The sequence below is a fragment of the Podarcis erhardii genome, assembly GCF_964252035.2.
Source record: "Podarcis erhardii genome assembly, chromosome: 8".
In the NCBI taxonomy this organism is placed as follows: Eukaryota; Metazoa; Chordata; class Lepidosauria; order Squamata; family Lacertidae; genus Podarcis; species Podarcis erhardii.
In genome coordinates, this window is record NC_138499.1 from 15,564,989 (window position 1) to 15,592,047 (window position 27,059).

General features: G+C 44.4%; 1 long non-coding RNA gene across 1 annotated transcript in view; it reads left to right on the top strand.

Annotated features, from left to right (window-relative positions):
* Nucleotides 1-16,526, top strand: part of LOC309349192 — a 611,395-nt gene extending 594,869 nt beyond the window's left edge. Inside the window, exon 2 of the long non-coding RNA XR_014159814.1 lies at nt 15,699-16,526. This is a non-coding gene — a long non-coding RNA (uncharacterized lncRNA). The remainder of the gene's footprint in view (nt 1-15,698) is intronic.
* Nucleotides 16,527-27,059: the final 10,533 nt, after the last annotated feature.

The following is a 27,059-nucleotide window of genomic DNA, read 5'->3' on the forward strand; positions in this document are numbered from 1 at the left end:
ATGGTTTTTGAGGGTCCCCGCGTCGCCGGCGCGGTACAACCCAGCCCCTGCCGAGCAGGCTCCCTCCGGAGCTCGGAGGGAGTCCGCCATTCGGCGATGGCGCCAACCCGGAAGTTGCCTCTTTAAACATTCTTGCTGTCTTTTATAGAAGGAAGAGTTAAGATCACTTCATGCATTAGCAAGAGCTGATAGGTCAGGACTGTGAGGTATTGAGCCAAGGGAAGTGCTGTAGGACACATGCAGGCATCTCAGCATCTCCATTTAATGGTCCTCAAGAGGAGGCAATAATGCTTCTCAATACCAGTTGCTAGAAGCTGCAGGAGGTGAGAGCACTCTTGTGCTGCTTGCAGGTTTCTTATGAGTTCTGATAACAGGATATTGAACTAGATGTGTCTTTGGTCTGGTCCAGCAGGCCCTTCTCAAAGAAAGGGTGAGACATAAGACCCTGAAGAACCATGTTGCTCATGGGTGATCTACCTAAGGCACCCCTGTATCTTTATAATGCCATTTATTCACAAAAGCCACTTGCTTGCAGAAAATAACATGCGGCACATGTGTAGATGAGCAGATACCAAAATCAACTGCCTGGAGTGCCTTCATTTTCAAGCACAGCATGTCAGTTTTCTCTTCCCCATTCAAGGCTAGAGAGTAGTGGTATTCAACTAGGTTTTACCAAGTGCATACCCACCAACATTTTCCAGCTGAAAATCAGGACATGTGCCTTTTGGCGCTGCGCTGCCACACAAGTCAGCTGGCTCGTGCAGAAGCACAGCACCAAGAGATGCATGAGTCAGCTGGCTGCCTCCCCTGCTGCAGCCCCTACCTGGCAGCTGCTCCTCCCCTTCATTTCTCACTTGCTTCCTCTGCCCACACCGCATCTCATGGCAGCAGAGAGGGGCCGGCAAGAGCATCAGACATGTCCGCCACCTCCACTCCAGCAAGGAAATGCTTCCCACATGCTCAAAGGTTCCACTTCATGAGAGTTCCACTGCTAAACACAAGTGCCGGCTGATCCTCTTCCAGTGCTCGGTGCTGGCTGTGCAGAAGAGGGACTGTGATGGCCTGGGACTTGGTCTTGGACTCGGAGCCAGAGGAGTCTCAGTCCACACCAGATCCTTTGCCTCAGGCGGCAGCTGAACCTAGTCTAGGGCCTGATTCTGAAGAGCCCCAGTCTGCACAGGTTCCCCTGCAACAAGCACCAGCTAGGCCGAGTCAGGGGCCTGAGCCTGCCCTGACTCCAGATGCAGGGATTACCTCATTGCCTCCAGCTGGGCAATAACTTACAGTTGCTCTACTACCGGCTGGGTCAGGAGAGGCTGAGGCGGCCCCTGGGTCTAGTAACCCACCGACATCTCCCGAGCTGGAGAGACTCAGGTCTGAGAGAAGGAGAGACTCGCAGGATGAGTGCTCGCCTTTGGGCGAGACAGGGAGGTGAGTCACCGGGGGATCAGATCATAAGAAAAGTGCTGGATCAGGCCAGTGGCCCATCTAGCCCAGCACCCTGTTCTCACAGTGGCCACCCAAATACCCACAAGCAGGTTCATGTTCATTAGTGCAAATGGGTCTCCTCTAGGTGGCATTGAACTCAAGTCTTAATGTCCTCATGAAACATTTCCTGAACTTGACATGGATGAGGTAACTCTGGCACTCTACACATCGCTTGAGAAGCCTTAAGTGTGCCCTGGAGAGAAAAGGATGGGGCAAACATTTCAATGGAGAAATGTGATATTTTTGCATGGGGTGGGTGGGGGTTATTCAGTATATTTGCTTGGAATGCAGCAGCGCCAAACCCTTTGAGGGAGGCTGCAACCTTGTGGTGTTATGTGGGAGAAGGAGTGCTCCCAGGGGGTGAGGTACCACAGCTTGTTTTCAGAAGAGATCCGCTTTATGTCAAGTTCCTGCGCAGCGCTGGTGAAAACTTTTATTGGCAGGGACTGCAGGAGGAAGCAGGTGGAAAGAGGTAGGGGCCAAATGGGGATGTAGGAAACATCTGTGGCTCACAAGGGGAGCGGGGAATCAGAGAGGTGCATGAGGGAGAAAATGAAAAACATGTTTCTCAGTAGCGTCTTGCTTATTTTTTGAAAGGTTGTATTTACGTTTACTTGGGAACTCAGGAAGCTGCCTTGCAGCTCGTCCAATTATTTACTCATCTTCCATTTTTCATTTGGGGCGTGCATTGTATGGATGGTTTTATGCTTCTTTGAATCATAAAGTTGGAAAGGACCCCAAGGATCATCTAGTCCAACCCTCTGCAATACAGGAATCTCAACTAAAGCATCCATGGGAGATGGCCACCCAACCTCTGCTTGAAAACCTCCAAGGAAGGAGAGTCCACCACTTTCCGAGGGAATCAATTCCAGCTCTTCTTGTCGGAAAGGTCTTCCTGGTGTTAAGTAGGAATTTCCTTTCTTGTAACTTGGTTTTCAGGACACGGGTAGTGCTGTGGGTTAAACCACAGAGCCTAGGACTTGCCGATCAGAAGGTTGGCGGTTCGAATCCCGATGACGGGGTGAGCTCCCGTTGCTCGGTCCCTGCTCCTGCCAACCTAGAAGTTCGAAAGCATGTCAAAGTGCAAGTAGATAAATAGGAACCGCTCCGGCAGGAAGGTAAACGGTCTTTCTGTGTGCTGCTCTGGTTCGCCAGAAGCGGCTTAGTCATGCTGGCCACATGCCCCGGAAGCTGTAAGCCGGCTCCCTCGGCCAATAAAGCGAGATGAGCGCCGCAACCCCAGAGTCGGGGACCTAATGGTCAGGGGTCCCTTTACCTTTACCTAACTTGGTTTTCAGACCCTTGATCATCTTGGTCACTATCGTCTGCACATCTTTCAGCTTGTCAACATCCTTCTTAAATTGTGGCACCGAGAACAGGGTACAGTATTCCAGGTTTGGTCTGACCAAGGCAGAACAGAGCCGTACTATTATTTCCCTTGGTCTGGATACTATACTTCTGTTGATGCAGCCTAGGATAGCATTAGCTCTTTCTGCTGCTGCATCACACTGTTGACTCATGTTAAGGTTGTGGTCTACTAAGACGCCTAGATCCTTTTGACATGTACTGCTGGCAAGCCAGGTGTCCCCCACCTTATATTTGTGCAGCTGGTTTTTCCTGCCTAAGTGTAGAACCTGAACATTTGTCCTTACTGAAATTCATTTTGTTAGTTTGGGCCCAGTTCTTTAATCTGTTAAAGACATTTTGAATCCCAGATCTGTCTACTGCGGCATTAGCTGCCCTGTGGTAATGCCTGCCATTGACTCTGTTTCCACCTATCATTGGCCTCCTGCTTTAGGCACCCCAGTCCCAATCCCAAAGCTTCTTCAGGGCTTCAGCTGGGTTGATTAACCTCAGATTTACAAGCGTGGTGCCTTGCTTTCCTGTGAGTAAGTCCCAGGGTCGCTTCCTATTAGGAAACTTAATAGTTTGAGCCATGGAATCTTTGCTTGGTGTATTTCAGAGCTATTGTGTTGAGGGAGTTGGAAGATTAGTCCAGAGGACAATTTCCATTGTCTGGAGATGAACCAAATGGAAGTCAAACTCACCTTCCAAACACATTGGACTAGGTGTCAGGCGGCAGAGGATCCAAGCCCCATGGCAGGTTGCCAGGAAAGGATAAGACAAGGAAAAGTTCTTACTAATTGCTTCAATATTCACAGAGAGAGGTTTGGAAATGCAACCTCTTGGAATAATGGCGTTGCCCTGAGTGAGTCTCCACCCTCTTCCTCTCTCATGCGTCACAGCTATGGATACTGAAAAGTGCCCTCTGCCTTTGAGCTCTTTGCTCTCCTACTTTCAATGCTCATCAGGTTCTGGGAGAGAGGAGGGTCTGGAATGCTTTCTAAAGACACTGTGCCCATCAGCTTTCACCCCTTCCTCCTCCTCCTCCTCCTCCTCCTCCTCCTCCTCCTCTCCCATTATTTCCCAGCTTTTCCCCTCATCTGCCTCTGAGCTGTGATCTCCCTCAAACCCCTGTTGTGATTCTGAACTGACTTCTTCTTCTCTGGAAGTGTCAGGCTGGTGAGGCGGTCTCCACCATTCCTCCTCTGCCCAGTTCCTGACACTAGGTGACCCTCAGGGTCCTTTCCAACTTTACAGTTCTGATTCTATGCCGTGGTTGGACACCAGCCTCCACTGAGTGTGCACCTAGGAATATACTGTAACAAACTACTGTACTGTGGTGCACCACAGCAGCTCCTGAAATGCAGGTAGGTGTCTTTTTAAACAAGCCCTTCCTGATCAAACGAAGAAGTTCCACAGCCATTTTCAAACAGCAGTTACTTCTCAAGCCAGCCAGATGTTCAGAGAAGTTAAGTGATGCTCTGGCAAAGACCTCTGGCTAATCTCCATGTTCACACATTTCTTTCAGTGGTCCACGGGTTGCAGTTTTATATACACAACATTCAGCAAGAACAGAGAGTGAAGCTTGTTTCTGCAAGTCCTTTGTGAGCTGAACTTCTAATGACTTCTTACTGAATCTCTGCTCTTGTGGTCCAAAAGAGCGTCATCTGTGTTCGTACTTTAACTTTACACTTCCTGAGGAAAAAGGACTGGACAGAGCTACCTTCAAATTCACAGAGGAATTCAGATTATGCTATTCTTTCTTTCCAGTAACAACAGATGTACAACAATGGAATTCGCCATGGAGAACGGCAGGCATGATATTAGCAATTCCAGTTAAGGTTGATTGGACTCTCAAACTTTTGGTCAGGCCCTCAGTCTACTTCAAATGTGGATAATACCACTGCAGCCTATAGTTGTCCACTCAGCCCCAATTCATAATTCCTTCTCTGCTTTACACACAGAATATCCCGGGTGCAATCCATTGCACCGCCAGTTAATAGCACCTCTGCCTGGACCCTGCAGAAGAACCACTGCCAGTCAGAGAGAACAACACTGGGAGAAACAGGCAAATAGTCAACCTGGTATATGACCGCTTTCTGTGTTAGAAACTCGAAGAAGAAACCTGGTGAATGGGTCAAATGAGTTTCTTTGCAAGATAATGACCTTAGCTGGCCATTACATTTTATACTTCCCAAGAGGTTGCTCTGTTGCCATAGAGAAAAAAATGGGCAGGCATTTCCCCTACCAACAGCTCACCTGGATGGATGCTGCATCATCCTAGGATGGGGAATAGTAGGCCAAAGGGGCTGTGTGTGGGTTGGGTTGGGTTGATGTTGAAGCTGGAAACAGAGACATGCCTGTTGCTCTGTGCTGGGCCCAAAGGTGTGACCTGGGCTTTCTCTGGAAACCTAATGGAGAAGCAAGATCTGCCTGTGTGTTGGTGCTGTGAGCCCCTCCATCCTATGCTCTTAGGGAGCCAGTATGCTGTAGTGGTTAAGAGCGGTAGTCTCGTAATCTGGGGAACCGGGTTCGCATCTCCGCTCCTCCACATGCAGCTGCTGGGTGACCTTGGGCCAGTCACACTTCTTTGAAGTCTCTCAGCCCCACTCACCTCACAGAGTGTTTGTTGTGGGGGAGGAAGGGAAAGGAGAATGTTAGCCGCTTTGAGACTCCTTAAAGGGAGTGAAAGGCGGGATATCAAATCCAAAGTCGTCGTCGTCTTCTTCTTCTTCTTCTTCTTCTTCTTCTTCTTCTTCTTCTTCTTCTTCTTCTTGTTATATGCATGTACAAATAAAACCTAATGACACCACAGTCTCCACTGACCTTCATTCCAAGGAAATTGAACCCTGGGCAAGAGCTGGAGCCCCTGGATGCTCTGGGCACTTGGAGAATGGGGTGTGCACATTAATAAACTTCTTGTTGAGGGTGGAGGGGGAGACACCAGGTAAGGGAAGATTGATATATAGGTGAATGACTTACCCTGTGCAATCTTCCCTACCCTTTCAGATAGTCGTCTCCTCAGAAGAAAGTTGTAGCTTTGGATGAATAAAATCTCAGATTCATTCTCCAGCATCTCCAAGTAGGACTGGGAGAGAGACTCCCAGTCAATACTGACTCAGACTCAGTAGAAGGCAGCTTCCTGCATTTCTGAGAAGTTGCTTGGGAGATGCAGTGAGACTCTTTTCTCTTCCTTTTGAAACCCATTTCTGCAATGCTTTTGACTTTACTATTTCCAGTTTGTGTCAGTGCTTGGAAGATGGAATTAACAACAGGCATATTACAGATGGTATTGTGCATTGTACCATTAGAAAACAAATCAGAATCTTTATATTCTGAGATACTACAATACAGTGAAAACAAAATAAAAAAATTCCTTCCAGTAGCACCTTAAAGACCAACTAAGTTAGTTCTAGGTATGAGCTTTCGTGTGCATGCACTTCTTCAGATACACGAAAGCTCATACCTAGAACTAACTTAGTTGGTCTTTAAGGTGCTACTGGAAGGAATTTTTTTATTTTGTTTTGACTATGGCAGACCAACACGGCTACCTATCTGTAACTACAATACAGTGAATTAATTTTGCCTTGCCCCAACTGCTGGGGTGTGCTTTTACATTTCCGCTAGAACTAATGAGCATTACAACAAAGATGACGAGATCAATGGAAGAGATCAACACCAAAAGAAACCTTTAAGAAGGAAACATTTTGGACTCCTAACTATCAAGGTCAAATGGAAGGGAGTTAGCATATGCCTGACTCTTTCCTGCTTTTGGAACAGCTGCTCATCTCAAAGACCCCTAACCATCAGGTTCAGGGTGTTCTGCCAAGCATTTTACAAAAGGGAATGGAGAAAGGAGAAATTCTGCTGAATTTCTCTTCCTGGCTCCCTTTGATGTCCACTGAAACATCTGCGTATCAAAACAAAAAGTCCTCTATTTATACCAAGCTTCTGTGTGGCAGCCCACTCCCTTGTTTTCGTGTAAAAAGAGGCTTGCACTGCTAACGTCACAAAATGTACGAAAAGGGTCAGAGGTTGACAGGCTTAGATATCTTCTTGGATTCATACCTATGAATATGTCCATTTACTGAGAACCAGTGTTATCAACTTGACCAGAGCCTGCATGAACTGAGAATCATAGAATTGTAGAGTTGGAAGGAATGCTGATGATCATCTCATCCAACCCTCCGCAATCCAGGAATCTCAACGCACTGTCTCCCATCCAATTTGAAACCATGCAGGACCCTGCTTAGCTTTGCAAATGTGCTAGCAGTTTTATTGCTGCATCACCTGTAACAGTAGAATGTGCTTTGGAACCAATGGAACTTTCTTAGTTTGAGCACCCAGCTTTCCTTGACCATACCTGTAATGGTTCTAGGGGTTGCTCGTACGTAAGCCGGTGCAAACACCTGGGTGTATTGCCTGAGTGAACCTTTTCTGTCCGGACAGCCACTCACCCGTGGCTGTCTCAATCGCTGGCAGAATCCGTCAGTGGGCGTTTCTTAAACTTCTTCCAGCAAAGAAGCTCTTTGACGCCTAGTCTCCTCCTACTCTCTCTGCGCGAAAGCCTTCTGCGCAAGGAGGGTGTAGGCAGCGGAGGACCTCTACTCTCCCCGCTGGTCCCCGGCAAGGAGTCATGGGACCGCCTCGCCGCTTCCCCCATCTGCCCCCCTTCTCCACTGGTGCTACGCTGATTCTCTTCCCCAGAAGATGGGCTGCCTCTCCCAATCCCGGGACGCTCTCTGGAATCCCTCTGGATTTTGCTCTCTCCCTCCGGCACTGATGGCAGTTCCCTGGCAATACCTTTTGTTTCCAATCTCCAAGGCTTTTAATATAAGAAGAGCTGTGTTGGATCAGATCAAAAGCCTACCTAGTCCAGCATCCTGTTTGCCACTGTGACCGAACAACAGCCTCTGGGAAACGCAAAACCATGGCATGAAGAGAACAACCCTCTTCTTCGGTTCTCTAGCAACTGGTATTATACAGAAGTCAATAGTACCTTGAAAAAAACATTGTTATTTAATGAATTTGAATTTTTGGATTATCTCATACTGAATGGTTCGTGTGTGTTTTGGCTTTTGTTTTAAAAACATTCCCAAATTTTCCAAAGACTCATTCAAGTCTCCCCTGCACATATAGCTGCAGATAAGATTTAGAGAAGTCATAAATTAGTCACATTCTTAATTAATGAATCAGTTTACTGAGATCTGAAAGGGGCAGGGAACACTTTTGCCTCAAGTCTGGAAAGTGATGGTAACACACACACACACACACAAATTCTGCTGTTTCATGTATTTTCCATATGATAGATCTGAATATTAAACTGTTTAGTCACTAGGATGCAGTCTGAAGGAAAATTAACTTGCCTAATGTTTATATATATTGTGTGGGACTTAGGTTAATTTTACTCAAAGAGACCCACTGAAATTAATGAACATAACTAAGTTTAGACCTTTAAGTTCACGAGGTTTCCTTTGAGCAAAACTTAGTTGAAAACAAGCTATGGTGCTGGGTTTGGGGAGGGGGGACTTGTGAACAACATGGTGAGGAAAAAGGCATTAACAAAGGACAGCACTTCCTAAACTTTTCACAGCTCAGCACAGAATTGTTGTTGGTTTTTTTGGAGTAAAATTTAAAGCACGCTTCATTCTTAGGCTCAAAATGAAAGTTTCTTGATCGTCTCCCGAAACAGTGAATAGTAACCAGCCCACCTTGCAACTATAAGATGGCCTGGTTCATATTGCCTTTCAGCTTCTCATTCTTTCCCCCTTGCCCAGTCAGTCAGTTATGGGGTTGTGCTCTCTGTGCAGTCCCTGTCAACTATAGAGTGGGCTACAGCAAGTACCAGTAATCCTGGTGCAAAAGAACATAAGAAGAAGCTGCTGGATCAGGCCGAAGGCTCACCAGCACCCTGTTCTCACAATGGCTAACCAAATGCCTGTGGGAAACCTGGAAGCGGGACCAAGTCATGAGTTCTCTCTCTCTCTCTCTCTCTCTCTCTCTCTCTCTCTCTCTCATTCTGCGGTTTCCAGAAACTGGTATTCAGAAGCTTTGGTGCAACTTACTGTCTCTCCCCCAAAGTGAACTTGCAGCTCATATATCAGCAGCAGAGAAGAGGGGTCAATGCTGCACAGGATCTCGCCACTCCATAGAGTGCTGGATGTAACCAACATAATGGCTTAAGGTGCAATTCACCTATAAAGTCAAGGATGTGTGAATGAGTTTCTTCCAAAACAAAACAAATTCCTTCCAGTAGCACCTTAAAGACCAACTAAGTCAGTTCTTGGTATGAGCTTTCGTGTGCATGCACACTTCTTCAGATACACAGATAGGTAGCCGTGTTGGTCTGCCATAGTCAAAACAAAACAAATTCCTTCCAGTAGCACCTTAAAGACCAACTAAGTCAGTTCTTGGTATGAGCTTTCGTGTGCATGCACACTTCTTCAGATACACACTGAAGAAGTGTGCATGCACACGAAAGCTCATACCAAGAACTGACTTAGTTGGTCTTTAAGGTGCTACTGGAAGGAATTTGTTTTGTTTTGACTATGGCAGACCAACACGGCTACCTATCTGTAACTGAGTTTCTTCCAGTTTCTCATTCTTCCAGCCTTAAGTTCATTTCTCCACACTTCTACATCAGTATACTAATTTGGGGAGTGGGGAAATCCACAAGGAACATTAGTCAGAATTTTTCCTGATATACAGTACATACACACACGTTCATAAGAAGTTTTGCCTAATATGCATATTTTTATAAAGCACTTTCCCCATAATATAAAGCATTCTCATGTGCAGGGCCATATTTAGGTTTGATGGGGCCCTAAGCTACTGAAGGTAATGGGGCCCTTTATATGTCCAGCTGTCCTTTGTCAACAACAGATTGTCACTGTTTTGTGTGTTGAATCTGAAGGCAGCCCTGTTTAGGGAAGCTTTTAATCTTTGGTGCATTATTGTATTTTAATATTTTGTTGGAAGCCACCCAGAGTGGAGCCAGATGGGTGGGGTATTTTTATTTATTTATTTATTTATTTATTTATTTATTTATTTATTTATTTATGGACCTAATAGGTATCTAAAGCCATTTGCACATAACACAATATGTATTTTATCAAAGTAATTGTTACAACCAGTCCATGCAGAATGTAGGCACCCTATATATAGAAATGAGCAAACCAGTGATATTTTAGGGAGCAGGCTAACAGGCTTTATTTACATCATAGGAGCCTACACAACACAAAACACTGTTGCTGTATGTAGGTTTTATTTTTTTTTTTTATCTCGTATTTTGGAAATGTACATCCACTTTTTTTTATCCCTTTAAAATTTCTGGGGGGCCCTAAGCTATAGCTTGTTTAGCTTATACGTAAATCCAGCACTGCTCAAGTGTTATTTTCCACGAATACAAGCATTTGTATGCGCACTTCACCCAAACATTACTTGACTGGAGAACTGCACCACAAAATTTAGAGACATATGGCTGTGTTTTAGTCCAGCGTTTTTTCTGGAAAGTCTGGATTTGGTATGCTCACCTTTAAATGCAAACTGAGTCATATTTCTCGCCCAACGTTAACCCTGGCACACTGTTTGAGAATCAACGTCATATGTTCTCCATGACAGCAGTTAAATTTTTGTGTGTGTGCTCTTTAATGCAGAAGGGGTGTGGTTCCAGCAAAAAGAAGAACAATGTCTCTCATATATCCTGACTATACTTTAAGTGGTCTGACACTGGTTTAGCCCTCCCAACTTCAGAGAGCTCCTCCTGATGTATACCAGGCTGAGAATAGAGGGAGGCCTGCTGCCAAGAGAAATAGCGTTTCCAGTTGTTATTTCTGAAAGGTCCCCATTGTTCCTTCAGGCTTTCGCTCCATGCTGCAATGTGCAACTTATTACAGTGGTACCTCAGGTTACAGACGCTTCAGGTTACAGACTCCGCTAACCCAGAAATAGTACCTCGGGTTAAGAACTTTGCTTCAGGATGAGAACAGAAATCGTGTGGCGGCGGCGCGGCAGCAGTGGGAGGCCCCATTAGCTAAAGTGGTGCTTCAGGTTAAGAACAGTTTCAGGTTAAGAACGGACCTCTGGAACGAATTAAGTTCTTAACCCGAGGTACCACTGTTTGTCAGCAGAGCCGATTTCCAGAGAGACATGGGGAGGAGACGAGAAAGAACAAGGCAGGGACGCTTTGTGCAATCAATCCATTTGGCACAGCCCGGCCATCGATGATGGGGTTCTTTTCTGCAAAGAGCAGCCTCCGCCCTGATGAAAATGCCACTTGACAGGCCTGCCAGTGTATCTGGGCAAAGCAAGGCTGCCCATTGTTACAAGTATGGAATGTGCTTCGTGAGATGATTCACTGATACTCCAGAGGAAGCGAGAGGCCTGAGGCTGCCTCTCTTTGAATGCTCTCATGTCTCTGAACCCCAGAGAATTTTTTTGCCTGTAATTAGGAGACGATCTGACATTTGTCTGGGCAGCACATTAGGAAAAGGAAGCGTTTGGGTGGGCTTTTCTCTCTTTCTTATGTTTTAGATTGCAGCGCTAATTCTTTATACAAGAGCTTGCCAGCAAGGATGGGAGAGGTCAGTTCTTCGCTTGGGTCTTCTTTGTGAACAGTCATGAAACTGCTGTAAAAAGGACACAGCTTTTCTGGATGCTGCCAGACTGACTCAGTGCTGAATGACAAATCCAGAACAAATGTAAGCAAGACATTGGCAAGCTCAGATGTTCCTCCACATAGTCCAGATCTGGCAGAAGTCACTTTTGCAAACATAGTAGCTCAAATAATAACTTGGGCAGCGATTCTATATCCACTTACTGGGGAGTAAGCCCGATAAGTTTACTTCTGAGTAGACATGTATAAGGCTGGTCTGATGGGTTGCTTCCATACTACTAGTAATTTTGTCTGGAATTACTATCCTTCAGTTCACTTGAATCTATTTTATTATTTTATTTTTATTTCATAAGATTGATACACACCTAATCAAAAAATATTTCAGTGTGGTTTGCTAGGGCTGGCATATTTCAAAAAGTAAAAACCAGGACACCAAAGCACTGCCTTTTGAAATCCCAGTAATGTCCAGGAAAATCTGGATGTATGGACGTTCTAGGTTTCTTATTTGTTATTGGCCTTTATTCGCGTAAGTTTAAACAATAAAAGCATACAAACTCAGCCAAATACATTAAGAATCCAAACACATACAAAGACTAGATAGTCACCATTGAGTAAATCAGGCAACTTTAGATTTAGCTTTAAAAACCTCGGCTAAATACCCCAAAGCAATCTTGGTATTTGGGGAGTATCATCCCTCAACAAATATTGGATTACAGACTCTTTGTAAATCAATATAATAGGGAGTAACTAGGAGATCTCTGCGAAGGGTGCCGAGAAGAGGGCAATCCAAAATTATGTGATGTTTTCTTATTACAGAAGCAGAATATGTTCTGGAAGGGGATTTTTTTGAAACCTTCCAAACAATACAGCTAGCATAAAAGCTCTGCAGTGCTATGATTATGTATCTAGATTATCTAGATATCTAGTATCTAGATTATGAAAGTAATTACGTATTACTCCATGGTGGAGCTGCAATCCTAAGTAAGCAGATGAACATACAAAAGGCTGGGAGGGGTAGGGTTTTATGGATTTCATGGTCTAGCAGTCTCTGCTTGATGAGAGAGGAGATTTGTGACTCATCCGAAGAAGGGAATCTATTCCATTCCCTATTTCCTGAGTTTGAGGGTAATATCAGAAAACCATGTAAAATTATGTGTGTTTCTTAATAAAGAAGTTAGTAAACTGTCCAAGTCTGTATTAAAGTGAATTTTTAAGCAGTATGTAAATGTCATAATCCAGCCCCTAGATTCTAAGAGATGCTGGCCTAACTCTGCCCACATAGCCAGATAGGAGACACATTTTGGAGCTCTTAGAATTTGTCGGAAGAAGGATGCCTGTACACCCTCAATTTTGTTGTTAAAGTCAGTTATCCATAAGGGAATCCCATAAAGGAGTTGCAAAACAGTTTTTCTGCTATAGGCCCTAACTGCTGCAGGCACATTCTGGTTACCATCGAGAAAACAGAATTGTTTAATTCGTGCTGCAGAGCAATTAGCTAAGTTGGTTATCTTATTACAGTGAGTCACCCATTTTAGATTGTAATAAAAGGTGGTCCCTAAAGCTTTTAATAATAATAATAATAATAATAATAATAATAATAATAATAATAATAATTTATTATTTGTACCCCGCCCATCTGGCTGGGTTTCCCCAGCCACTCTGGGCGGCTTCCATAAAAACCAAAAATACACTAAAATATCACAGATTAAAAACTTCCCTGAACAGGGCTACCTTAAGATGTCTTCTGAATGTCAGGTAGTTATTTATCGCTTTGACATCTGATGGGAGGGCATTCCACAGGGCAGGCGCCACTACCGAGAAGGCCCTCTGCCTGGTTCCCTGTAGCTTTGCTTCTCGCAATGAGGGAACCACCAGAAGGCCCTCGGTGCTGGACCTCAGCGTCCGGGCAGAACGATGGGGGTGGAGACGCTCCTTCAGGTATACTGGGCCGAGGCCGTTTAGGGCTTTAAAGGTCAACACCAGCACTTTGAATTGTCCTCGGAAACGTACTGGGAGCCAATGTAGGTCTTTCAAGACCGGTGTTATGTGGTCTTGGCGGCCGCCCCCAGTCACCAGTCTAGCTGCCGCATTCTGGATTAGTTGTAGTTTCCGAGTCACCTTCAAAGGTAGCCCCACGTAGAGCGCATTGCAGTAGTCCAAGCAGGAGATAACTAGAGCATGCACCACTCTGGCGAGACAGTCCGTGGGCAGGTAGGGTCTCAGCCTGCGTTCCAGGTGGAGTTGGTAGACAGCTGCCCTGGATACAGAATTGACCTGCACCTCCATGGACAGCTGTGAGTCCAAAATGACTCCCAGGCTGCGCACCTGGTCCTTCAGGGGCACAGTTACCCCATTCAGGACCAGGGAGTCCTCCACACATGCCCTCCTCCTGTCCCCCCAAAACAGTACTTCTGTCTTGTCAGGATTCAACCTCAATCCATTAGCCGCCATCCATCCTCCAACCGCCTCCAGGCACTCACACAGGACCTTCACCGCCTTCACCGCCTTCACCGCCTTTTAACTTGCTTGATCAGCGATACACCATTTAGATGGATGCCAACTCTGTGAAAATACCAAGATCTTGGGTTTTGAGTAATATGTTGTTTCATATCATCCAAAAATGGATTAAATAGATAGGGGGCAAAGACTCTTTTAGTAGTTGTAAATCTAAGTGTCAAGTGCCCATCCGGGGAGATCTTCACCTGACACATATTTTTTTATCAAGAAAAGTAGTCGGGGATTCTAGCTCAATAGTATTCAGTTTCTCCCATAACAACCCTCTAGGTATCGAGTCAAAAGCACTTTTCAGATCAATAAAGTCCATGTATAACTTTCCCCTTTCGGATTTCATATATTTACCTGCTAGAAAGACAAATGAGAGACAGTGATCAATAGCTTTTTTCCGTTTTGTTAATCCAATCTGTTCAGGGCCATTAATTCTGTTCATTTTAATCCAGTCCAATAGATAGCACTATAAATGTTTAGAGTTTACTTATAGTGGACAGAAGACTAAAAGGGCAATCATTACATGGCTGCTCAGAATCGCCTTTTTATAGATTGGGATTGTTACAGAAGTTAACCACAATTTTGGTATAATTCCTCATTGGTCTATAAGAGTGGGAAGGTTAGCAAATGGTGATTCCCACCAATCTTCATACTTATTTTATAGAATCTCAGCAGAAATCCCATCAGAACCAGGAGACTTACCATGTTTTAATTCTGCAATAAATTCCATCATTTCGTCTGTGCTTACCAGGGGTGGGGGCAGTTTGGTATATTAGAGGGGAGAGGCTCGTCAGAATTTGGGAGAAAGCAGGGTGAGGCGTTGAATATTTTAAAATAGTAGTTCACCCAGGTTTGGGAACTCTAGGTTTGCTAAACAATTAATCTACATGATGTTGTTAAATTGCGGGGGGGGGGGGGGGGAGATGCTAAGGATATTTTTGCCCATTTCAATATTTTTCTGTGAGTGACAGAAAATAGATAATGCAGGATAAAAGGTCAGGGACTAATTCTGACCATAGAATTGGCACCTTGTTGGGAATGAACACTGCCATTAAAGGATCTTATTCAATGAGCAATTAACAGGCTATTCCTCAGTAATCCCATGCTCAACAGGAGGCACTTGAGAGCAGACCCAGCAACAGAAACCTTTTAATTAACATTGGAAATGACCCTTTGCAGAATGGGACTTATATCTGCATAAGCTTTATAGAAGGATCTTCTATTTAAAATTAACAATTTCTATATTAAACACTATATTAATTCATCTTTCAGTGGTTTGTTCCACAGCAGCTCTGAAAAAGCTTAAATGTGGAAGCAACCTTTTTCTGAGGCACCATTTTACGTGCATTTCGTAAAGCTCTGTGTAGCTAGGAGAAAGTATGACTAGCTACTGTATTCATGGAGAGTTATTGCTCTATGTTATATATTTATGCCATATCTTTTATCCTGTTTAACTTGGCAAAGAGATTAAGGGTGTATATCATCTGATACAAAGCCTTTAAAAGCTTCAAGATATGTGAGGTGATTTATCTTCTCCAAACATTGTGAAGTACTTGCTAATAGACAAAGAGGATTGGGCTGATAAGAAAATTATGTTTATTGCCCATGCCATAGTGAAGCTATCATTCAGCATTAACTCATTTTCTTTATTCACAGTTTTTAAAAATGTGAAATATAACAGCGCAGTAAAAGAACTTGTATTCCAGAACCTTTGGTTCATAATCAATTCAATCTTTCTTTTCCACAGCCCATCTAACCCTTTCTCATAAAACTGGAATTAACTTGTTCAATGTGCATAGGACTCGCGGCCAGTCATCTGGATTATGGAAAACCGTTTCCTGAGAGAAATCTCAATCTCTTTACCATTTGAATGGCTGCAGTGGGGAGAATGTTCTCTGAGGTAAATTTTAGTCCCCTTAGGGACTAAACAGGGAAGGCGATGAGAGAATATTCTGTGAGGTAAATTTCTGTCCTTCCAGAGTTTGAGTTGTTCCAGTAGGAAGGGATGCTAGGAAAATATTCTGTGAGGTAAATTACGGTGTTGTTCAAAGCACTCCAAACCCTTCTTCACAAGGAACTACAACTGGGCTACATCACATTGGGAAGAAGGATGCCCAGTATTTTGAGTTCACTGAGGGGAAAAAATACATATATATCTTTTTATGTGTGTGGCAAATGGTGGGTCGTCTGCTTCTGAGGTCACTTGCAGACCTGAGGTGGGAAAGTTCACTTTGAAAGGAACTAGTTCTAGTTTAGGTTCATCTTGCCCAAATAGAGAAGAGTCTGTCCTTTTACAAAATGAACTAGATCAAATTCATTCGCTTTCGTTCGTAGAAAACTTGTCCTCGGCATTTTTTCCCGGAATTCAGAAGGTTACAAGCTGCTGAAGTACAGGGGCCAAAATAAATCAGGGGCCACACAAAAGTAATAAGATGCCTGACAGATAGGATGTCAGCTGTTGAAGCTGTCCCCATCGTTGTATTTCTGTACTGGAAGAAGCTTGTCCTATTCTATTTCTACCTGCCAGGAAGTCAATGAATGGTGTAATAAAAGATGTTTAATTTGTAATGTAAAATTTGTAAATTCAATAAAAATTACACACACACATACACACACACACACGGATTAAGTGGTGTGAACAGATCACAATGAAAGTTCCATGGTTAAGCTATGGAATTCCAGACCATGTGGTGTTGTACTTGAATGGCTTTAAAAAGAGTTTAGACAATTTCATGGAGGATAAGCCTATCAATTGCTAATAGCCAAAATGGATATGTACTAACTCCAGTAAAGTTAAAGGACCCCTGGATGGTTAGGTCCAGTCAAAGATGACTATGGGGTTGTAGCGCTCATCTCGCTTTCAGGCTGAGGGAGCCGGCGTTTGTCCACAGACAGATTTCCGGGTCATGTGGCCAGCATGACTAAACCGCTTCTGGAGCAACGGGACACCGTGACGGAAACCAGAGAGCACGGAAATGCCGTTTACCTTCCCGCCACAGCAGTACCTATTTATCTACTTGCGCTGGCATGCTTTCGAACTGCTAGGTTGGCAGGAGCTGGGACAGAGCAACGGACAGAGCTCACCCTGTCGTGGGGATTCGAACCGCCGACCTTCTGATCGGCAAGCCCAAGAGGCTCAGTGGTTTAGACCACAGTGCCACCTGTGTCCCTAACTCCAGTACCTAACTTCAGTAGCAGAGAGGTGGTAGGCCTCTGAAAACCAGCTCCTGGCAATCACAATTATTTATTTATTTATCAAATTTATATATCTCCCTTCATCCAAGGATAATAGGGCGGTTTACAGTACGAATGGGGAGAGGGCTCCTGTGCTCAGGTCCTGCTTGCAGGCTTTCCCATAGGCATCTGGTTGGCCACTGTGAGAACAGGATGCTGGAGTGGAAGGGAGGCTCCATCAAGGGTCTTATTATGCTCTAGTAAAGGTAAAGGGACCCCTGACCATTAGGTCCAGTCGTGGACGACTCTGGGGTTGTGGCACTCATCTCGCTTTATTGGCAGAGGGAGCTGGCGTACAGCTTCCGGGTTATGTGGCCAGCATGACTAAGCCGCTTCTGGTGAACCAGAGCAGTGCACAGAAACGCTGTTTACCTTCCCGCCAGAGTGGTACCTATTTATCTACTTGCACTTTGATTTGCTTTCGAACTGCTAGGTTGGCAGGAGCAGGGACCGAGCAACGGAGATTCGAACCACCGACCTTCTGATCGGCAAGCCCTAGGCTCTGTGGTTCAAGCCACAGCACCACCCACATCCCATCTGCTCCTTCAAGGCTCTTATTATGCTCTAGCTTTCTGTAATTAACAAAACATGGAGAAACGCTACAGTGTATATATGGGGGTGGGGTTGTATTCACATCTGCTACTTTTGCTATAAAAATGCAAGTGCCACTTCATGAAAAGCGGACCTTAATGACCCGTCCCAGAAATAAATTTTAATTTTTCCAACACCACCCAGCAGCAAGATGGTGGCTTTTTGACTCCTCGAGAACGATGGGATGCGTCGTCTTAAAATAAAGATGAAATAAACATTGTCCTTCCTCTTCTGCTACCACCCAGAATTCAACTCTTACAGCTGCTTCTCACCAAAGAAAACTGACCTGGCAACACTCAAACAAAAAGACTATACACAGCAGGCAACTGAAAGGAGGATATTGATAGAGCTGTTATCGCCATAGTGAAGTGTTTAAGAGGAAATGAATGCAATGGAACAGCTGTTCCGCTTTCCTCTTCTACTTGGGACTGAGTGCCCATAACTTATTCACAAGCTAAAACCGGTTGCCTTTCTCTGCCTTGAGTGCCAGTAAGAATGGAAAGCATGATTTCGCTGGCCTGACTCTCATTTACAGGGCTTTCCTGAGTTGTGCTCTCCCTAGCCCAAGCCAGGCAGAAAGTGAGGAGGAATTAGAGAACCTTTTAATGAGGGTGAAAGAGGAGAGCGCAAAATATGGTCTGATGCTCAACATCAAAAAAACGAAGATCATGGCCACTGGTCCCATCACCTCCTGGCAAATAGAAGGGGAAGAAATGGAGGCAGTGAGAGATTTTAATTTCTTGGGCTCTATGATCACTACAGATGGTGACAGCAGCCACAAAATTAAAAGACGCCTGTTTCCTGGGAGAAAAGCAATGACAAACCTAGACAGCATCTTAAAAAGTAGAGACATCACTTTGCCAACAAAGGTCCGTATAGTTAAAGCCATGGTTTTCCCAGTAGTGATGTATGGAAGTGAGAGCTGGACCATAAAGAAGGCTGATTGCCGAAGAATGGATGCTTTTGAATTATGGTGCTGGAGGAGACTCTTAAGAGTCCCATGGACTGCAAGAAGATCAAACCTATCCATTCTGAAGGAAATCAACCCTGAGTGCTCACTGGAAGGACAGATCGTGAAGCTGAGGCTCCAATACTTTGGCCACCTCATGAGAAGAGAAGACTTCCTGGAAAAGACCCTGATGTTGGGAAAGAGGGAGGGCACAAGGAGAAGGGGACGGCAGAGAACGGGATGGTTGGATAGTGTTCTTGAAGCTACCAGCATGAGTTTGACCAAACTGTGGGAGGCAGTGGAAGACAGAAGTGCCTGGCGTGCTCTGGTCCATGGGGTCATGAAGAGTTGGACATGACTAAACGACTAAACAACAACAACAAACAACAGGCCAGCTCATGTCTCCAGCCATGTATGGCTTGATAAACCTCTTGTTTTAACTCATGTTGGTCTGAATTATCTCTCCTACACTCTTTCACAGGTAATGTCACTGGTGAGTGTAAGAGAGCGATAGACCTCATCTTCTACTGGGCTGGAAAGAGACACAAAGGCTTGTGTTGAATCCAAAGCTATGGCTTTGGGGGAGCATCTAGAAACCAAATAGGGGAGGAAGATCTGTAGCAGTCTTCATGCTTTCAGACCTCCATCTTATGCTTATGTTTGTGTAAACAGAACTATTTATCACAAAGGCAACCCTGTCTCCTGTGACCTTCATTCTCAGGAAACCAAACCCAAGGTATGTGTTGGGAAATCTCATGCCACTCAAAGATTGGGACATGTGTAACAGTAACAAAAAGATCAAGCTTATGAAATATCCACTGAATATTTCATATCTCTACAAAGTTCAAACTTATTATTAATGGATCCCAATGAGTTTCAGATTAATGTTCTTTGTCAGGGCTCACATATCAGGTGACACTTTTGATACAGCGACCCCTACTGGATGGGAGGGCTCTCTGTCATGAGATAGGGCTTGTACTATCTCAGTTTTCATACATCTATGTGAAAGAGCACATAAAAATGTAATTACTCTGGGAAGGCTAGCTTTATTAGGTTTGCCTTTTTTTAAAAAAAAGGCACATCTGGAAACCCTGAGTCCTTAGGAGTTCATTTCTATCCTATCCTTAACTTTCCTTTAGTAAAATTTAAGGATATCCCTCAAGAAACCATTCCTTCTTCTATTAGAGGGCTTATTTTTGGCAAGAGTTTCCTTCCAGATATATGTATTTAGGTACATGTGGGAAACTGTATAGTTATAAAGCAGCTATATCCCTTCAATCCTTAAACGGGGTTAACATAGGACATAAGTGGTCTGCTGGACTGGTGCCAGTTCAGTTCCCATCAACTTCAAAGCAAACATTTCCATTAGTTTAAGTAGGATTTGGATAAGACTTTGAGGGCACACAACCCTCGTGGTTGCCTCCATCTCAGGGTTAAATGTGGTGCTTAAACGGTAGTCATTCTGCAAAGGGCTGAGTACATCTATTCGCAACAAGAGGCAAAGGCTCATCTTCATTCAAACCAGACGACCTATTCAGTGCAATGCCCTCTGCAGAAATCCCCTTCTTCCATCACCTCCTTGATTTTACTGTAGTCCCTGTGAAACACTGATACTTAAAGCAGTGAGCAAGTGTTAAGGTTATTTTGGCTTCCTGGTTGCAGGTTTGTTTGGTCCGATCTCCTTTTCCCCCTACCCTACCCCACTCCACCTTTCAGTGTAATTGCTCTCATATTTTGTCTACTTCCAGAAGGCTCCATCTATTTTAATCATGTTGATTATATAATGAGTATCATGTGGAATTCAATTCCAGACAGATGTGAGGTCACGTTTGAATTATTGGAGTGGTTTTAATGGAAGAGAGGTTCCACTTTTGCTACCTGAGAAGCAAAACAAAGGTTTACGGGCAGCTGCTGGGGACCCTGAGATCCCTACTGGCTTGGGTTTTGGTTGGTAGATGCTATCTACCAGAATGAATGAAGTGGATGACTGAATGAAGGTTCCACCCCTTTGGGGAAGGAAAGTCCACCCCACTGGCTATGTGTCCTGCCCCACCCATGGAACAGAGATTCCCTACCATTGAAGGAAGGGCCTCAACCAGCCAGGAGGGAAGATTGGACAGATGGTGGGTGGGAGGGTCATGACTGTTTGTTGAGACACCTTCGCAGCTTTCGTCCAGTCTCAGATGTACTCCAAGAAGCAATGAAATAGCATTGACTTGTTATCTCACTCCATATTCCTGTGGAATATGCCAGTCAATACACGTGGATGAGATTTGAGGCATGTAAACATTTCCAAAGATATCTTTGCTCATTGAGTTTTGTGGACGGCAAAACTGTGTGCCTGTGAGTGCCACTGCTGAACTTCCATGTTATTCCACAATAAAATTGGATCTGCAAATTTAGAGCTTTGTAGCTTACAGAGTTAAGAATCTTCTACAATGCATGGAGCCAGATAGACCTCCACTGGCCAAACACCTGCAGGGCTACGTGTCACATAAATTATTTCCATAAAACTCATCCATAAAACACATCCTTGCATGTGTCCAGGCACACACACAAAAAGTGATACCATGCATGTAGCTGGACATGGTGATTAATTATCTGAAGAAGTATCATTGGGACTTTGTAAACAGTAAAATTAAAATGAGTTCTCCCCAAGGGGCACATTATTCCAGCACACCCAACAACATTCAAGGGATCAAGCATTCAGATGGAAGGCTGTGCATGCAGAGATTACCAAACACACAATACAAATATGCATGAACATAAGTCCTTGTCGTTGAAAAGGTACATCAAGTTCTCACGTGCAGTGAAACTTTCTAGAGCTTTGAACTTGAGCCTGAATGTTCAAACTGTAACTTACAGACAAACTCACAAGCTTTTTAATGGAGGTATGATAGAGTTCTGTAGTGGCGTTCATAGATGGTGGCATTGATTAACCAATGAATCTGGCAACATAATCGACTGGTGCTTCAAAGGAACTCATCATGACATAAAGCCAATGGACGTAGTGATTGAAAGGGAGTGATGCTGCTCAGAACCAAATGCATAATCTCATGTCTAACTCAAAATCCACTGGTGGCAGGGTTATGGCAGCATTAACCTATATAGCTAAGCATCAGAAAACCTGTCAAAAGGATTTGCAAAGGGTCAACCAACATCATCATCATTTATATAGCACAAGGTACTTTCAAAAGAATAGGTACATTAGGTCTCTGCCTCAAGAAGCTTAAAGATGAAATTTAGGTGTGAGTAGGCAGGTGAAGACAATGCTTTGTTTCAATTATGGTACATGTTTAGGAACTAGCTGGATCGAGTATGGGGACCTTTGACCCGCCAGATGTTGGAGAACTACAACTCCAATCATCCCTGTCTATTGACCATGCTTGCTGAGGCTGATGGGGCCAAAGGTTCCCCACACCTGAAGTGGATGAGCCTCATGAAAATTCAGCAGCATTTTAGAGTGAATTTCTCCTAATATATTTTTCTATGCAGTTTTGGCCTAACACAAACATATTTGCAAAGCAATTTCCCCTAACAAAATGCATTTTCACTAACACCTGCATTTTTATGCACACTCTGCAACACGATACACTACTTGCCTGGAGAGCTGCAGAATTCAGAGATGTGCTAATTTCATTGGGTGGCTGCATTTCGGTTCAATATTGTTTCAGAAAGGGTGAGTTAGGTAGCTTTACCTTTAAATGCAAATGACAACAAATTCCCCCCCCCCCATCCCTAATAGTGGCATGATCAAAAACTGTCATACTGCAATCCCCAGAATTCTCAACATTCAGCAGACATGCAGAAAGGTTGCTATGAAAAGGAGACTTAACTTTGGAGACCACAATTTTAGATCAGTAGGATGTCTTTGCATTCATTTTGGCACCATTTACACCATTCATTTCACCATAATCCCAGCAGGAGGGCAATGCAATGTATTCTCTTTAGTGATTAAAAATAAATAGTTCTCTCTCTCTCTCTCTCCTTTCTGAAATCCTTGTAGATATTGAAAACTGTTGGCCTGTTCCCTCCGGCCTTAACCTTTCCATGGTATGTAAGTTCATCGCACATCACAAAAATGCCACACAGCAGCCCACTACAATTTTGAAAAGGTAGAGCTTTCCGCAAAAGTGATAACAGGCAAGTACCATAACACCATGTGGTGGGAAATGACCAAATAGGTGTGTTGATTTACTGTGAGGTCCCAAGAGCCTGACTGAGGGAGCCGCTTGTCTTGGAAGCACGTGTGGCCAAATGGTAAAGTTTCATAGGGAAATGGAGACACCTTCAGGCCAAAATGTGCCCTGTCATCTCTTGATCGAAATGCTCAGAGAATATTCCGTTGCTCTCGGGCTGCAGCTTGCTGAGGTTTTCTTTTTAATGTAGATTTTAGTCTGTTTGTTTTATTTTTCTCTCTCTTAAAAAAGTTGGTTGCGTTGATGATTTTTCAATATTGCAATATTATGTTGAGATCTATGGGGATGTTATTGTTGTTTAGTCGTTTAGTCGTGTCCTATTCTTCGTGACCCCATGGACCAGAGAACGCCAGGCACTCCTGTCTTCCACTGCTTCCCGCAGTTTTGTCAGACTCATGCTGGTAGCTTCGAGAACACTGTCCAAGCATCTCGTCCTCTGTCGTCCCCTTCTCCTTGTGCCCTCCATCTTTTCCAACACCAGGGTCTTTTCCAGGGAGTCTTCTCTTCTCATGAGGTGGCCGAAGTATTGGAGCCTCAGCTTCAGGATCTGTCCTTCCAGTGAGCACTCAGGGCTGATTTCCTTCAGAATGGATAGGTTTGATCTTCTTGCAGTCCATGGGACTCTATAGGGATAGGGCTCTATAAAAAATTAACGATGATGATGATGAAAGACTGTTAATGTTTTCTATTAATGAAGGTAACAGGGAACATTTCACCAGTTTGGGGGGCGGTGAGGCAAATATATAATAATTTTTATTCAGGGCAAGGAAGGAAAGGCTGTATTTTTTTCTTACCTCATGGTGTTGTGTGTCAACATCATCATTCCAACTTCCCCCTTACCTGTCCGGAGGTGGGCAGGAGAAGAATTTTCTTGGTAGCTGGGCCTCATTATTCTTGCCTTCGCAAATTTGTCTGGACATGACCATTGGCCACGTACCACACAGCAATTTCAGAGTGACCTCAGCAACAAGCCGGTGTCTTTGCCTTGATGCAAGACACAATCATCCCGTGAGCTATGAAGCAACAGCCCCCTCTGTTTCCATTTGGCAACACCAACAACCAGTAATAAAGGGCAGTTCAATATAGCCTTACTCATAATCTCACACCTCAGATGGTTTATTACTCTGCAAAGACAGTTCACTGAGGTTTGCACAGCCCCTAAATCATTTCAATACTATCAACACTCTTAACAACACCCCGGGCACGTTCCGCAAAGGGCAATTTTGTGTGATCGGTTTTCTTTTGGGTCCTGTTCCAGAACGTTACTGGCCGAATGGGGTGTAGCCCACTCAGACACAAAGGGCCCATTATAAAACTGGATGCGGTGTAAAAGATGTACTCACCATTTTCGACTTCGCAACGCCCATAAAAGAGCCCTTGGGTGCCTTGAGGAACTCTAAACAAAACAATAACAATGAAAAGAAAATAAGACAACATGGCCTTTAAACAAGTTGCTGAAATGACGGCATCTCACACCCCGCTGCAATCTGAAGTTTATTAGAATTGAGACAATGTAAAACGCAACTGGGGGGGGGGGGACCAAGACAGTAAAGGCCAACCACACACTGCTTCCCATTAACAGTTTGAGCCACATAGATCTTCTGTACTATAGAAAAGTTAAACCTTCAGTTGTAGAAAAAAAAGTAACAACATACTTTGCAGGCCTTTTCGCACCTGGCCTGGGAGGGTGAGGCCCTGACTGACTCCAGCTACAAAAGCTGCTGAAGAGGCCAGAGACCATCTTGGCTGACTCTTAGTGGAGACCCAGGTCATTGAGCCTGAGCTTCCACAGCCACCATCTGCCACAAACTACCATTGGAAGCAGCAGGTATGTTCTATTTAATTCTCTTGCTGATACTGTTTTGAATGTGCATTTTATATACGGCTTCCTTTAGTAACGTTTTCTTTTCATAAAATCATTGAACTGGAAGGGATCCCAAGGGTCACCTAGTCCAAACCCCCACAATCACAACTAAAGAAGCCCTGGCATCTATTGTGGACTGGCTGGAAGCAGAGGAGCGTGTAGGAATAATGGAGATGACGGGAGGTTGAATGCAGGTGAGCTGTCCAGAAGCACACTGGCAAGCATGCTCCAAGCAAGCTGCCGGCTAGCTCTGCCAAGGCTCCTTTTATTAGCAGAAATCAACCATTGGAAACAGTAGTGAAACCACCCTGAACTTAACATATTTCCATCTAAGCACATTTCCAGTGTTAGCAAATACACCAGGCAACAGGTGTTTTCCTAAAATGTTCCCCCCAATACTTGATTATGTCTGCGTCATGCTCCAGCCAAGCCTTACGTCTAACAAACAAATTGTGAGAGGACAAAAGGTCAGGGGGGAAACCCTGTTTTCTAGCCAAGAAGGCAAAAGGTCAAGGAGAGCAGGCACAATGCTCCTTGACACACTGTTGCATGTCTGGTGTGAGATTTGTCTTCGTAAAGTGGAGCATTACCTCCACAGAGCGGTGGGAGGTATCAGCTGAGGAACCTGCAAGAGAACCCTCAGGGGAAGAAGGCTCAGAGCCAGGGGGCTGGTGATGGGATTATGATGAGTGGACAGAGGGAAAGAGGGAGAAGACTGGGAAGAGGAGGAAGTGTCAGAAGCTGAAGAGGCAACAGGCTTTAGTGAGCAGGAAGAGGCTGTGGCAGAGAGAACTCCAGAATCAGAGACTGGAGATGAGGGGGGGCCAAGAGGCAGGGATCCTTGGCAATGAAAACAGGTCCAGAGATTTAGCCACCGCTAAAGCAATCAGGCTTGAAAATTTCCATGTGCACTAGAAAGAGGAGCACATTTTATCTTTCTAATTGAATATTAAACCTTGGAACATCTGCACATACTTCATTGTCTCGGAACAAAGGTAAACATCGGGAAGAAGAAAAAGCCACCTCCTTGACTGCTAGAGAACAATAAAATTAATGTTGAGTTGCCAGTGATTGATGATCCTTGGGCTGCTGAAAAACGGCATTTAGCAGCCTGTCAAGACCAACAAGCTATCGATTTTCACTTCATGCGAGGTAAAATGATACAGAGCTCAACTGTGTGCCCAAAATGACTGGCATATGAAAGCACAGAACAGTTGAAGATGCTGTGATTATCCAACCCATTTCCAAAAAGTGCTTTGTGCTGCAATTTAATTCAGCTCTCTGAAAAGTGTGTGTTGTAATTAATGGGCCTTCATGACACCCTTGGAGGTTTCAAAGGCTTGTCAAAGCCTGGGGCGGGGAACAGCTTTCAAACGGGCCTTTTTCACAAGAGACTGGCAAAGAAGGTAGGTAGTCAGGAGAAATTTCCTCCCAGGTTGGCTCAGTCAGTAGAGCATGAGACTCTTAATTTCAGGTTCATGGGTTCGAGCCCCATGTTGGGCGAAAGATTCCCGCATCACAGTGGGTTGTTCTAGATGACCCTCAGGGTCCCTTCCAACTCTGCAATTCTATTATTCTATGAGCTGATGATTCTGTTGGTTTTTCTGCATTCTTTGTATTTGGTATCATTCATTTGTGGTCCCTGCAACAAGACAGGGGAATTCGTCTGCCCTTAATTGCCCATCTGGTTCAGAAAGCAGGACTATAGATATTGTTCACCCTTTCAACTCATTGTGAAAATGAACTGGGATTTTCAGCTTCTTTACCAATCTTTTGGCTTTTTTGCAGAGCGGCTGGGGCAGTAGAAACCAAACGAGAGATCAGGATCTGTTGAAGTGTTAATGCTGTGAGCCCTTCATCTTATGCTCAGCTTGTACATTTGTGTAAACAAAACTATGTATCAGAGAGACAACCCTTCCTCCAGTGACTTTCATTCTAAGGAAATGAAACCTGAGGACCGTGCTGGTAGTCCCAAGATCTCTCACCACTCAGAGGTTGGGGTTCACACAACCACAGCAGTGGAACTTGGGGTCTCAAATTTCCACCAAATTTGGTTGTCGTCCCGACACTTCGCCTTCCTTTCTATGTAATAATTGCAGCACCCCCTGTGGTGCTCCTAAGGCTCCACACCCAGTGTGACTGAAGCAGTCGTGCTCCCCTAAATGCTCCTCTAACAATTATATATTCATTTATATAGGGTTTCTAGGCCCACTTTCCCAGTAGTGATGTATGGAAGTGAGAGCTGCACCATAAAGAAGGCTGATCGCCAAA